Source organism: Eublepharis macularius, chromosome 6 (genome assembly GCF_028583425.1).
Source record: "Eublepharis macularius isolate TG4126 chromosome 6, MPM_Emac_v1.0, whole genome shotgun sequence".
Classification (NCBI taxonomy): domain Eukaryota; kingdom Metazoa; phylum Chordata; class Lepidosauria; order Squamata; family Eublepharidae; genus Eublepharis; species Eublepharis macularius.
This window is the reverse complement of record NC_072795.1, coordinates 58,996,319-59,009,651: the sequence shown is the minus strand read 5'-3', so window position 1 is coordinate 59,009,651 and position 13,333 is coordinate 58,996,319. Positions and strand designations below refer to the sequence as shown.

The 13,333-nt window shown below is 41.8% G+C and overlaps 1 protein-coding gene across 2 annotated transcripts in view; it reads left to right on the top strand.

Moving 5' to 3' along the window:
* The first annotated feature begins 896 nt into the window (after positions 1 to 896).
* Positions 897 to 13,333, top strand: part of MAP3K13 (mitogen-activated protein kinase kinase kinase 13) — a 63,364-nt gene continuing 50,927 nt past the window's right edge. For both annotated transcript variants that reach the window (XM_054983037.1, XM_054983036.1), the window contains exons 1-2: positions 897 to 945; positions 4,836 to 4,968. The gene's annotated coding sequence lies outside the window, so the exon portion shown is untranslated. The remainder of the gene's footprint in view (positions 946 to 4,835; positions 4,969 to 13,333) is intronic.

Here is a 13,333-nt window from a genome sequence, read left to right as displayed (position 1 = left end):
TTACCGTTTTGTTTCAGACACACCCACATAAAAACACACGATTCGTTTTAACGGTGGTTGCAAGATCCGATCTGGCTGCTTTCACACATGCTGAATATTGCACCTTCATTTCACTTTCAATGCAACTGCATTTTACTGTGTAGAATGTGAAAATCCACTTACAAACCATCGCTGAAGTACCTTATTCAGCACTATGAAAACAGCATGCAAAACAGGGAAGCTAAGGAGGACCCGGAACACCCAGATCTCTTTCCTAGTTTCTAGGGTGTTCATTTTGAGATGTTGTGGATGTTGGTCCCAAGGAACAGCGAAACAGGAAAGGAAGCAGTTTAAAAAGAACGTTTTATTTAGTTAGTTTAACAGCCAACACCGCAATCAAAACAGTTTATCATCGTTAATGACTACCTCTGCATCTGAGGAAGAGAGCTGTGGTTCTCGAAAGCTTTATGCCTCAATAAAGTTGGTTAGTCTTAAAGGTGCTACTGGACTTTTTACTATTTTACATTACTATTGATAAAGATGGTATCTCAAGCACTAACTGATATTTGCCAAGCAGCTATTCAGCTTGAAGAGTTTACAAGTAATATTTTCCATACGGGTCCTTCTTCCTTTACATTAAACTCTAGGACGCCGTCACAGCTTCAATCTATTTTTTTTTTAAATTCGGCGTGAGCATCCAAGTTTCTCTTCATCCCCGCGTTTCATGGTCGTTAATGAACACTAGACAGCCGAAACGAGACGACACGTCACAACCCTCTTAAGCAAGACTACAAAGAATACGCGAACATCACGCCACTTCCGCAGACCTTTGTGAGTCGGAAGTGCAGCGATCACGAGCGAGGTTGTTTGCTTGTGTGTCAGGTGATGCCGGTAGTGACGCGTATTGACGCTGGCCGGGAGAGGGAGGATCAATGGCCAGAATGCCTTGAAGGCGGCGGTTCGGCGGTAAGTCACGGGTGCTTTCAGGGGAGCTATTTGGAGAATGTGTGTAGGTGGCTGTCGGTGTTGCACGTCCGGGTTCCCGTTGTTGCCTCTGGTATTAAAATCACCCTGCAGAGTCCCTCCCCGCAGTCGCTACACTCTGTTGACCCACCGTTGACCACGAGCGCTTCTTCCCCCTTGATACGGACACCTGGCTACGTGGTGTGGGCTGGGCTAAGGTTTGGCGTTGTAGTTGGTGGGAGCCCTTCCCCCCCCTTCCCCCGCACATCAGTGCTACCATATTCACGGCTCAAACCTTTTCAGTCCTTTCACAGATGACAGCAAATATATGCCCTGTTTTACTGAGGCTCACTCTCTGAAGTGCTCCCCACCCCACACACATTATGACAAATTGATGAAGACTTTTCGCTGCCTGCTTTATGGCACTCGTATCTCAAAAGCTCATTCCCTGAAAATCTTGTTGATGTCTAAGGTGCTACTGGACTCAAATCATGCTGTATGGAGTTTTCGTTAATCTTTGATCTTGTTTTCCAGTTATTTAAAAGCTGACAGTTGTTTGTCTAGTAAAAATAGATTAAAAAATGTTTTATGAGTTCAAAATATCTCAGCAGCAGCACTATTTGAAAGGGCAGATTGTGTATTGCATGGTGACTTTTTATTTATTTATTGTGTTTATAGTCTGCCTTTCTTGTTAAGCTCAAAGTAGATTTATATAGTGTAACTTGCTGCAATCAATATGGTGAGACATCTAATAAGCAATGTACTGGGACCAGGATTATAGAAATCTGAACAAACACAGAATATTAGACATGATAGAGAATGAGGGTACAATGCAGGAAGATTGTATTGCATTATGGATCATGTTTACTTAGAAGCATGTCTCCTTGAGATCAATGGGACAGTCCCAGGTAAGCACATGTAAGACTGCAGCCTGCTCTTCCTTCAATTGGGAAGCAGTCCTACTTTTTATTTATTTGCTTTATTCATACCGGGGGTACCAACCTCTAGGTGGGGCCTGGAGATCTCCCAGAATTACAACTAATCTGCAGACAGCAGAGGTTAGACCCTCTGGAGGAAATGGCATCTTTGGAGGCTAGACTCTGTGGCATTATACCCCACTGAAGTCCCTCCTCTACTCAAGCTCCAATTCCAACACCGCTAGGAATTTCCCAACCTGTAGTTGACAATCCTATTTATACTATACTTTTCTCCCTTATGCGGATCCAAAGGGGCTTACAACATTCTCTTCTGCTGCATTTTATCATCACAATCTGGTGAGGTAGATTAGACTGAGTGTGTGTGACTTGCCTGAAGTTGCTGAATGAGCTGCTGTGGCGGAGTGGAGATTTGAGCCTAGGTCTCCCAGATTCTGTTCTGTAACTGCTACAGCACTTTAGCTCTCAGTACTCAATTAATTGTTTAAAATTTTGTAGGGAAGGTGGGAGGAAGAGTTTTTCTGAATAAGTTTTCATAAATAATCCTAAGACTGGTGCTACTGAGTTCTTGTGACTTACCTCAGGTACATATTTGCAGAGAGGTGATGGTGAAATGTTTACTTTCAAGGAAGATAATTGGAATATTTTCCTTACCCATGGTGCAGTAGGCTAGAACTGCTGAGCTTTGGAGCTAGGTGACTATCTTTCGTTCAGTTAGTTCTGAACTTCCCACTCTGGTGTTATATTGCAATTTCCCTTACCTAGCTGCAAAGGCTTGAGGCTAGGTAAGCAGAAAGCTGTTTGTCTTGTCCCAGACCTGGACAGTATAGTACATGAAAAGGTATATTTCTATCATGCTCTGTATGTGCTCAGGGCAACTTTCTGAACTTGTTTTCAGTCCCTCTTTGGGGTCACTTTAAGATGTTAGGGACTGCTCCCTTTAAAAAAAAATCCCTCCGTGAAGGATATAGTTGGTTTAGGATTTGTGGGAGCTCTTTTCCTCCAATCCTAGTTAATCATTCCACATTCTTTTTATCACTGAAATTGTCATATCTGTAAAAAGAGCATTTTGAGCTGGCAGGTGTGTGTGTGTGGGGGGGGGACCAAAGATTGGGAGAGAATCCTTTACCATCTGCATTACCTCAGTCTCAATCCTCCCTTACTCCTCTGGACTCTATACACTGTTAAGTGTTTATGATTATCAGCTTCTTCTCTCAGAGTCTGCTCAGTCTTCATTAAGTCTCTTATTTCTGTTTTTAATCCCCCCTTTAAGTCAGAAACCAATACTTTCCTGCTCCAGGAGAGTTCTCTGAAAACCCCCATCTTGGTTTATGGTGGCTCTGATTTGCTGTACTGCTGATAGGTACTGAAGCATGAAATTTACTATTAAAGGAAATATTATTACACAAATAGAAGCATTCATATAAGAGACTGCTACTGATCATTTCTCCGTACCTTCTCATTGAAAGTGCTGCACTTGTTTTCTCTAAATAAATAGAGTAGCGCTTATTAGGTTTTTAAGAGCAATTTGGAGGAGTATAATTTGGCAATTTAATGCTTTATATGGCAGTTACTTTATGTTAAATAATTTCATCAGTAGCTTAGATCTTTGCATTGTTTTCTTGGGTCCTGTTGTATAGGTGTCACCTGATTAACATTTATCTTATAATATCATTTGCATGTCCCTCCTGCTAATCTGTAGTACTGTTTTTCTTAAAACCTGTAATAAAGATGGGCTATAAATTAAGTAAATAAATATGTAAACGATAAGGCAAACAATCCTACTGCTGTAAGCAACTGTGACTTTAAAAATGTGCCTATTTCATAATATTTTATATGCTTTATTGGGGCCAAATGACACAATTTTTCATGAGATTATTTTATAGTAAACTTAGGTTGGAGTGTGAGACTCTAATAAGTGGTTTTTGAGGTTTTGGCAAGTTAATTATAATGCTAAAATAGCTAAAATAGTCAATATTTTAATTGGTTGCTATCAAAATATATCTTTTAATTTGTAAGCAGTGTGACATATTCTTGGTTAACTGGGATATAAATTAAATGATCAAATGTTTGGAAGAGAGTTCCAGAATAGATTTTAGCATCACTAAGAACTTTTCTGTATCCTTTCTATTTGTGCTTGACATTTCAAGTGCTGTAAAAGACTTGAAGGAGTTAAGTTATAGAATGGTTTCTTAATGAAATATGCTAAGCTAATTAATGTAATCAGTTATTTTTGTTTATTTCCTACCTCATCTAACATAGTTAGGCTGTGTGACTATATATCATCAATTTTTGCCTCAGAAAGAATTCTGTGAGAGAGATTAAACTGAGTGTTATTTGTCTAGGATCACAGGGTGACCCGCTGAGCAAAGAACTGAAATCCATATCCATACTGTGATTTATTTTAAAAAGAACCTGATACATTCTGAGGTAGTATTGTATGACTGCATCCATAGCTAATTGGAATACTGCAATTTTTTTACATATAATATTCCTAAACTTGATTTCTTGAGTTGATAGCTTGCACAAATTACATTTGGAGAAGAGATTTCAGGTGTATATTTCCAAATTTAACTTGCTGCCAGATGTTGACAGTGCTTTGTTAGGAGCCCTGCTGGTAAGAATGATAGTTGAAATGCACGGTTTAATACTGTTTTGAATGAAGTAGTCTGATGAGCTTTTTCTTTAAAAAAATATCATAGTAATGACTTAAGTAACAGTAACACTATAGTAAGATTCATAGTGGAGCTGCCCCTTGTGTTGCAATTTTCTTTTTAGTGTCTTAATCTAGAGACCTAGCTCTACACTTAATGGAGCTTTCTCTTTTGAATATATAATCTATAGTTTATAATGCTAATCATAATATTCCTTAGGACTGAGCAAGATATATTCCGGTCTGTTCACAAATCACAAATATGCAGGTAACATGTTTTTAACTTGTTGAAATTCTTTTTTTAGATTGCTAAAATTAAGACTTTGGAAAAGAGCATCACATATATCCAAGCAGCAGGAATAAATGGATAATTAAAGCTTCCAAAAATGAGCCATGAATTGTTACTATTTTACTGGAATCCACAGCAATTTGAGAAAGGTAAGTGCCTATTTATGTTGTGTCTGGAGACATATAATTCTGCAAAAGTAAATAAACAAGCCGTTTCAAAAATCCCATTTTAAAATGTTGCATAGGCCAATGAGCTTGCTGATCAAGGCTTCAGTACATAAAAAAAACATGAGCTTTGCTGAGCTGATATTCTTCTTGTGTTTTAACACAGCCTTTGTTTCAGAAGACAATGATACCTTTAAAAAAGAAACCATTAGTTGATACACTATTGCCAAAACTACACACACAATTAAAAAGGTAACCCTTGTTTCTGAATTACACACAGTAGATTGTGAAAAACATTGCCCATGTGCAGTGTTTCTTTTGCATTCTATGGTATGGGCCACATTCTTTGTTAATGGTGTGCAAGGTTTACTGTGGTCAACAATCCTGCAATTATTCACTGCTTGCTTTCACAACAAAGTAATGTGGACAAGTAGTTTGTAGGACTGCATCTCAATGAAATGAGAAAAATTATTCAGAGATCTGTATATTCTGCATTGTAAAAATCCCAAGTGGTCTGCTGAAGAATCTCAAGCAATAAATTATACAAATTAGCTGAATCTGTGCATGGTTTGCATAATTTTGTTTCCAGGATTCCAGTGTCCAAATATTTTTTTAACAATTGGTATGGCAGTGGTCAAGGAAAAAAGGGGAATGCGTGCAGAAGATGATGTAAGTAATGTGGTTGATAGCCTTTAGGATCAGAAGTGTAAGGAAGAATGCCACGAAGAGTGTGAAGGTACAATACAAATCTGCCTTCCAACTGCCAGAAGCTTTGGACAATCATTTCCTTACTGGAGAGTTTTAATTAGGCAAGAATATTCTTGTATTTCAAAGCTTGCTTTCAGAGTTACTGAGAGTAGAAATTGGCTTTTTAAAAAACTGTAAATGTGGAAGATCTGGTTTTTAGATGGCCATGTTTTGCACCAACTCCCAGTTCTTGTATAATAAGATGAAGTTTTTAAACGGTTGAATTTCTGTTAGTTTCTTTCTAGCCATATGTTTTTAAGGTTTGCTTTGCTATTAGGAAAGTAATAAACTTTTTTTTTGCCTTGTGTCTCCAGAAAGTGATAGATTGGATAATACCACTTAGAATCATAGAGTTGGAAGGAATTTCTAGGGTCATCTAGTCCAACCCCCTGCACAGAGCAGGAAATTCACAACTACCTCCCCCCCCGCCCCCCCCCCCCCACACAGTGACCCATGCTCCATCCCCAGAAGATGGCAAAACACCATCAGGATCCCTAGCCAAATTGGCCTGGAGAAAATTGCTTCCTTACCCCAAGGTGGCGATCAGTATTACCCTGCTTGTATAAGAAGGAGCCATGAGAATTACGTACTGATGTATCCCCTTCTGCCCTCCCTCTCATGATCTGCCTAGGTTCACAGAATTAACATTGTTGTCAGATGGCGATCTAGCCTGTGCTTAAAAACCTCCAAAGAAGGAGAGCCCACCACCTCCTGAAGAAGCCTGTTTCACTGAGGGACCGTTGTAACTGTCAAGAAGTTCTTCCTAATGTATTGTCGAAGGCTTTCACGGCCGGAGAACGATGGTTGTTGTGGGTTTTCCGGGCTGTATTGCCGTGGTCTTGGCATTGTAGTTCCTGACGTTTCGCCAGCAGCTGTGGCTGGCATCTGGAAGATCCCACTTCTCTCCTCCCTTCCTGGCTGTGGCTAGTTTGGCCCCCAGGGGGGTGCCAGAGAGCACCTCCAGCCACTGCTGGCTCTCTAGCTGGGGAACAGAGCAGAGCTGAGTGATCGGGTCTGGCTGACCCATGCAGCCTGAAATCGCTAGGATCCCCTGAGCCCCAGAGAGCGGAGGAGAGGAGGTAGCGCCTCAGCCGCCACCATGGTGAAGGCGTCATTTAACTTGGCCTTGGTGCAGAAAGAGGCTGAAGAAGTAAGCATTGACTCACAAAAGCTCATCCTGAAATAAACGTGCTAGTCTTTAAGGTACCATTGCGTGTCTGCTTTATTTTGCAGCAACAGACTAATACAACTACCCCTTTGTAATCAGCATGGACATATCCATTTTTATGCAGAAGTATACTCTGATTTTTGTGGCCCTTTCACCTAATGGCTTTTATTGTTAAATTGTTTTGATTGTAATCAAAATAATTTGATTGTAATTTTTTTTTTAAAAGGAGGTGCACTCAAAACTTTAATAAAAATTATTTCGGCTCACAGAGTAGATTTTTAGCTCACAACACTGCAAAGCTTAGAGGGAACATTGGTGGGGTCAGCCCTTCAAATCAGCTCTTCAGTTGACAGAAGTAGTGAGAAGTCACCCTGCTGTGTAGCAATGCTTAAGCCATGGATGGTGGTGCTAAGGGAAAGCAAACTATTCTTAAAAGTTGATGGTTGTTGTGGGTTTTCCGGGCTGTATTGCCGTGGTCTTGGCATTGTAGTTCCTGATGTTTCGCCAGCAGCTGTGGCTGGCATCTTCAGCCCGGAAAACCCACAACAACCATCGTTCTTCCTAATGTTTAGCTGAAAACTCTTTTGATTTCATTTCAATCCATTGGTTCTGGTCCAGCTTTCTGGGGCAGCGGAAAACAACTGCACCATCTTCTATATGACCGCCCTTCAAGTACTTGAAGATGGTTATCATATCACCTCTCAGTTGTCCCCTCTCCAGACTAAACATACTGTGATCCTTCAACCTTTCTTCATAGTATTTGGTCTTCAGACCCCTCACCATCTTCATTGCCCTTTTCTGGACACGTTCCCGCTTTTCTATAGCCTTCTTAAATTGTGGTGCCTAAAACTGAACACAATATTCTAGGTGAGGTCTAACCAGAACAGAGTAGAGTAATCACCATCACTTTTTGTGATCTGGACACACTGCGTCTGTTGATACAGCCCAAAATTGCATTTGATTTTTTAGCTACCACATCACACTGCTGACTCATGTTCAGTATATGGTCAACCAAGACCCCTAGATCTTTTTCGCACATACTACTGCCAAGGCAAGTCTCCCTCATCCTATAATTATGCATTTGATTTTTCCTACCTAAATGAGAACCTTGCATTTATCTCCATTGAAATACATTTTATTTGTTTCAGCCCAGTTTTCCAGCCTGTCAAGATCATCCTGTATCCTGACTCTGTCTTCTACTGTATTTGCTACCCCTCCTAATTTAGTATCATCTGCAAATTTAATAAGTATTCCTTTTATTCCTTCATCCAAATCATTTATAAAAAATGTTGAACAAAACAGGTCCCAGGACTGATCCCTGAGGCGCTCTATTTGTCACTCTTCTTCAAGAGGATGAGGAACTTCTATTGAGGATGAGGGCTTACCCTTTTAAGGCTTTCCCTACATTAATAATTTCCCAGTAAGTGAGAAATTAACACAGCATGCCAACATATACGTATGACCGTTTTAATGGTGTGCTGTCATTTTCTTTTCGGTGTGTGTTTGCATAGGCAAGCATGAAGTATATGATTTCCACCTTCTTTCTAAAATAGTACAGCCCATTATACCATGACATTCTGCTGCGTTTATAGACCAGACCTCACTCCTAGTGCCTGTCATTCACTAGCTAATCTTTGTTGCTCAAATCCAATAGAATTTAATGTATTGGCATCCACCAAAGATAGGAAATGTATGCACGATCTGCTTAATGTTTCCAGCCCTTGAATCTGTTGGAGTTAAAAGGTTTACTTAACCTTATCATGTTAAGATACCTATGCTATACCATTTTATATCATTTTTCTCAACACAAAGAAAATAGTTACTGTCCAGGGTCTGAGTCCCAGCCCCCAGACTTGCCAGGAGGGAGCAGTGGGAGGCAACTGGGAGGCAGTGGCCCTACCACCCCAGCCAGCAACCAGGTCCAGAACCTGCCCACTTCAGGGGGAAGGGGCGAAAGGCCAAAGCCTCAGAGGGCTGGAGGGAGCAGGGAGAGACCAGCCAGTCCCACCCTCCAGGGCGAAGAGAGGGGGCTAAGCAGGACAGAGGCAAAAGGGCCAAGGTAGGGGGAATAGGGGCCCAGCAGCAGCCCAAACAGAGCCCTTACCAGCCAAGGAGGAGAAGCAGCCACTACAGCCCAGAGCCACACCCCGGCTAGAGGACAGCAGCCTGGCTCAGGAGTTGCTGGGAGCCAAGCCCCTCCAGGTGGAGCTGCCACAGGCATTCTGGGGGAGGAGATGGGCAGCCCCTCCCCGCATCAATGAGCAGGCAGCCCAGAAGCTGGCCAGGGCAATTCCTCACGAGCAAGGCCAAGGAGGCTCAGCAGCACAGCAGCCGGCTGGGGCAGCTCCTCGTGAGCAAGGCCAGGCATGCTCAGCAGCACAAAGGCCTACTGGGGCAGCTCCTCGTGAGCAAGGCCAAGGAGACCTCAGCTGGGGATGGCTCACATTCAACCCCACCCTGCCAGCAAGGCAAGGAAGCCAAGAAGGGATTAGTGGTAGGAGGGAAACACCTGAGGGAAGGCACAGCTGGGCCGAGTCAGGAGAGGGAACAAGCCTAGAAGGAGGGTGGGGTGGGGAAAGGAAACCCTATATAAGGTGGCTAGGAAGAGCTCTGAGGTGGTGGGTGTGATTAAGGAGTGATGGTGTGGAGTGAGAGCAGAGTAGTGCGAGAGCAAATGTAAGGAGGAGAGTGGATGAAGGAGGAGGAGATGGCAGAGGCCAAAGAGGGTGCGTGGCATAGGTTGAGCAGGCCAGTGAGTGGATTGAGTGGGAGTCTGGGTGATGTATACTGCCCCTCCTTCCACAGAGCAGGGTCCTGCAGAATCCCTGGCCCCCCTTTGATGTCAGGAGCACACCGCCCAGCGCCCTGCCCAGTGGCGGCTGCTGCAAGCCCTGACAGTTACCTTGAAGTAGAAATATCAGTTCATGTCAGAGATAATAAATTTTATAAAATCTATAGTTTATAACCATGAAAATTCTTATTCCTTGTTCCAAAATTAATCTCTACATTGAGATCTCATGCCTTTCTTTCCTATGGTCTCTACACTAATTCCTCACAGGTTTGTTGTATGTCTGAACCTGTTCCTAGTTTTTGCATGGCCATTTCTCTTGTGGAATGCCTGAAATCATGGTGGTGCCCAAGTTCATGCTTTCAGCCTGATCTCTTACCATGCAATAAAGTTATCTTTAATTATCATATCTTTAGACTTACTGATGTGGATTTTTTATTGGTAGAAGTATTTCCTATATTCAGGGCCGGATCTACATATTTTTTGAGGGGGGGCAAAAGTGAAAAAATGGCACCCCCTTATATTTTTTCTTTATATATACATATATGATCAATGTTTTAATATAGATATATAATAAACAGCTCTGAAACCACAGAATAAATTGTGTTGACTTCTATGAATTGTTAATAATAACAACTTTACATTATCTTATCCATCATTAGCTAAGCATTCCTCCTAGAATTCCTTTTGTTGTAGGGAGCCAAGGGAGTTCATAGGCAGACGTGCATGTTAGATATTAGGAAGACAGACTTTAAGGAACTCAGAGGCATGACGAGAGTCATTCCATGGCAAAAAATACTGGAAGGGAGAGGAGCAAGCGAAGGGTGGGCTCTCCTAAAACAAGAGCTATTGCGAGCTCAAGCTGTCAGTGTTCCAGTAAGACAAATGTGGTAGGGAAATCACAATGACAGGGGAAATTTAAACTCCAACAATGGAAGCCCACTACCCAAATAAAGAAAATAGATTCAAATTCTTAATTCTAGAAAAATAACATTTATCGGTTAGCCAAGGCAAGTTTCTGACACCCAAAAGAATCCACAGCAGATGCAAAGTAGAGATATATGAAAAGTAAACTCTCTTGCTAGGGCATCATGTCCTTAGGAGAAAATGCAGATAACTACTTAACTTCAAGTAAAAGTGAACTTTTCTGCCTTTTTTTCCTGCAAAACCTCTCACAGCATCATCATAATTTATGGTATTTGCCACACCACTTTCAATAGACAATATAGCCAGTCTTGACAAACACTCCTGATACATTGCTGACCTGAGGTAATCTCTTTTGGCTGGAGATCAGATCTAATTCTGGGAGATTTCCAGCCTGGAAGCTGGCAACCACCATACCATAAGGCTGGGTGCTAAGGACTGTTCTTACTAGTGGTGTAAAATTTCCACAAGTTTTGAAGCCATAGGAAAAAGGTCCCCCTCCTTTTTTTTTTTGCTACATAACCTGGGAAATTTGGGGGGAAATTGATATGTATGCAATTCATTAACTTACTTTCCTGACAAATCATGTCTTATTTTATTGATTTAACAACTTAGCATATAGAAGTGTGCTATGTGGAATAATTAAATTTAAAAGTATAAAGTATATTAGTATTAGTATCCCACGCCCCTACCTTCCTGCCTTGGTTTGACCATCTCCCTCTGTGCTGATCTCTAAGCAAATACAGCAAATAGAATGGTGCCTGCCAGCTGGTGGGGTGATGGAGGAGCCCCCCCTCCCCCTCCATGTGCACCTTTTGGCGCGGTGGCACTTCAAGCTCTTCTCATCCCAGGCAGCAGCGCGCACTTGCAGAGACAGGAAAAAAGCAAGTTAGCCAGGCACAAGCGCCTGTTTGCTGGGAAGAGAGGTGAATGCAGATCCCCCTCCTTGCCAGTGCACAGGCTGCTCTCTCTTTGATGGAGCAAATGGAGGCGCCTGCTGGCTGCCGGGGCCTGGGGGGGGGCAGCAGTGGAGCCCTTCCCCTTCCCCTCCCCCTTCACACACACATGCCTTCTGCTGGCTGTCCCACCGTTTGGTGTGCTTTGCTCTTGAGAGTTGAGGCAGAAAAAAAAACAAGAGGGAGAGCTGGGCACGAGCGGCTGTTTGCTGGGGAGGAGAACTCGGATTCTTCTCTTTGCCCATTTGCCGCCCCCTCTTTGATGGCGCCCGGGGCAGGCAACCCCCCTGCCCCCCCCCCCCCCAAGATCCGGCCTTGCCTATAATTCAGATTCAGTCCAGTGCTGAGATCTTCTTTGGTCTTTCATTCTAAGGCTTGAATCCTAATCTCCTTTTCTGCTTGTGGGATACCTCTGCCCATGGTTAAGGGAGTATGATTTAAAAAGTAAAGATCATCCCACTTACAGTAGACCTCATTTTCTCTTATGTTTTCACTGACATCCAAATGAATGATTTGAGAAGGGCACAGAGGCTGCAGCAATAGTGTGGTGGTGTGGGGGTATGGGGCGGGGGGGAGAAAAAATGAGTGATAGGTTATGTTGAACAAATAGCATACACATTGGATGTGCTAATGTAAGGGGGGAGAATACAATAAAATGGGCTTTACAGGAAACGTTGCATTTTAGTGGAGCAATAGCTCCTGGTCTTTCTCACAAATATTTGTTTAACATTTTATAAGTTTTGATAGTTCTAGTTTCTAGGGTTTTTTAAATCTAGTATGTCCAACAATAAAATCTTTAAAAAAGAAAAAATGGCTATATACAAACATATATGCACCTGTTTTTTTATCCCCACATCCTTAACTGGATGATTGGTTCTGACAATGGGGAGAAACTGTAGCCAATAAAAATGGAGATAAAAGACCATCCTGTTGTGATCCTTGGTTGAGTAGAAAATATTCTGTTCACTCTGAACTGGCTGAGTATCTTTGCAATTTGAAAATATTAAATATTCTTCTTAATAATTATAGATATTTGAAGTGAGGGGTGAAGCATGTTCCAGTTTAAATCAATTCAATATGTACTGTTCTACTTCTGGCCAGTTTGTCAGCTTTTTACTGAATTTGGGCTCCAATACTTCCAAGTAAACTTGCTTAAGATTGAGGTATACATTACTGTGCCCATGTTTTTGTTGATATATACAGGAATTTGACATATTTAAATTCTGAATCCTTTGCCAAGATGAATTGTAACAGCTTGATCATTTTTTCCTTGTTTGTTCATTTCAAACTGTTGGAAATCTTTCTGAAGGCTAATTCAACATTGCCTTGTTCAGTAAAGGCCTCATATGGATTTGTAAGTGTGACATTACTGGTTATAGCAGGATATGTGTGCACGCACACACGCGCGTGCACACACACACACGAATGATCCTACATGAAGCAGCAATTTTATCCAATGGTACAAGAATTAGAAGGTCTGACAAGGCAGTTGCTAGTTTTATTTGAGCAAGTATTCATCATATGATACACTCTTAAAGACATGTTCAGTGTGATAAAAATCTTAATGATACCTTAAAAAGGTTAAACAGCAGGCCCATAAAGGAAAGGAAGCTTGCACATCTTGCCACTCGACTGAATAATTAATTGAGTTGTATCTAAGTTATGTCAACCTATTTGTTTTATACTGTATGGAAAATCTCTGTGCACCTAGGACGTTAACCTCAAGTGGACTTCTCAGAATTTTCTTTGCCTCAGTTGAGTCAAGAA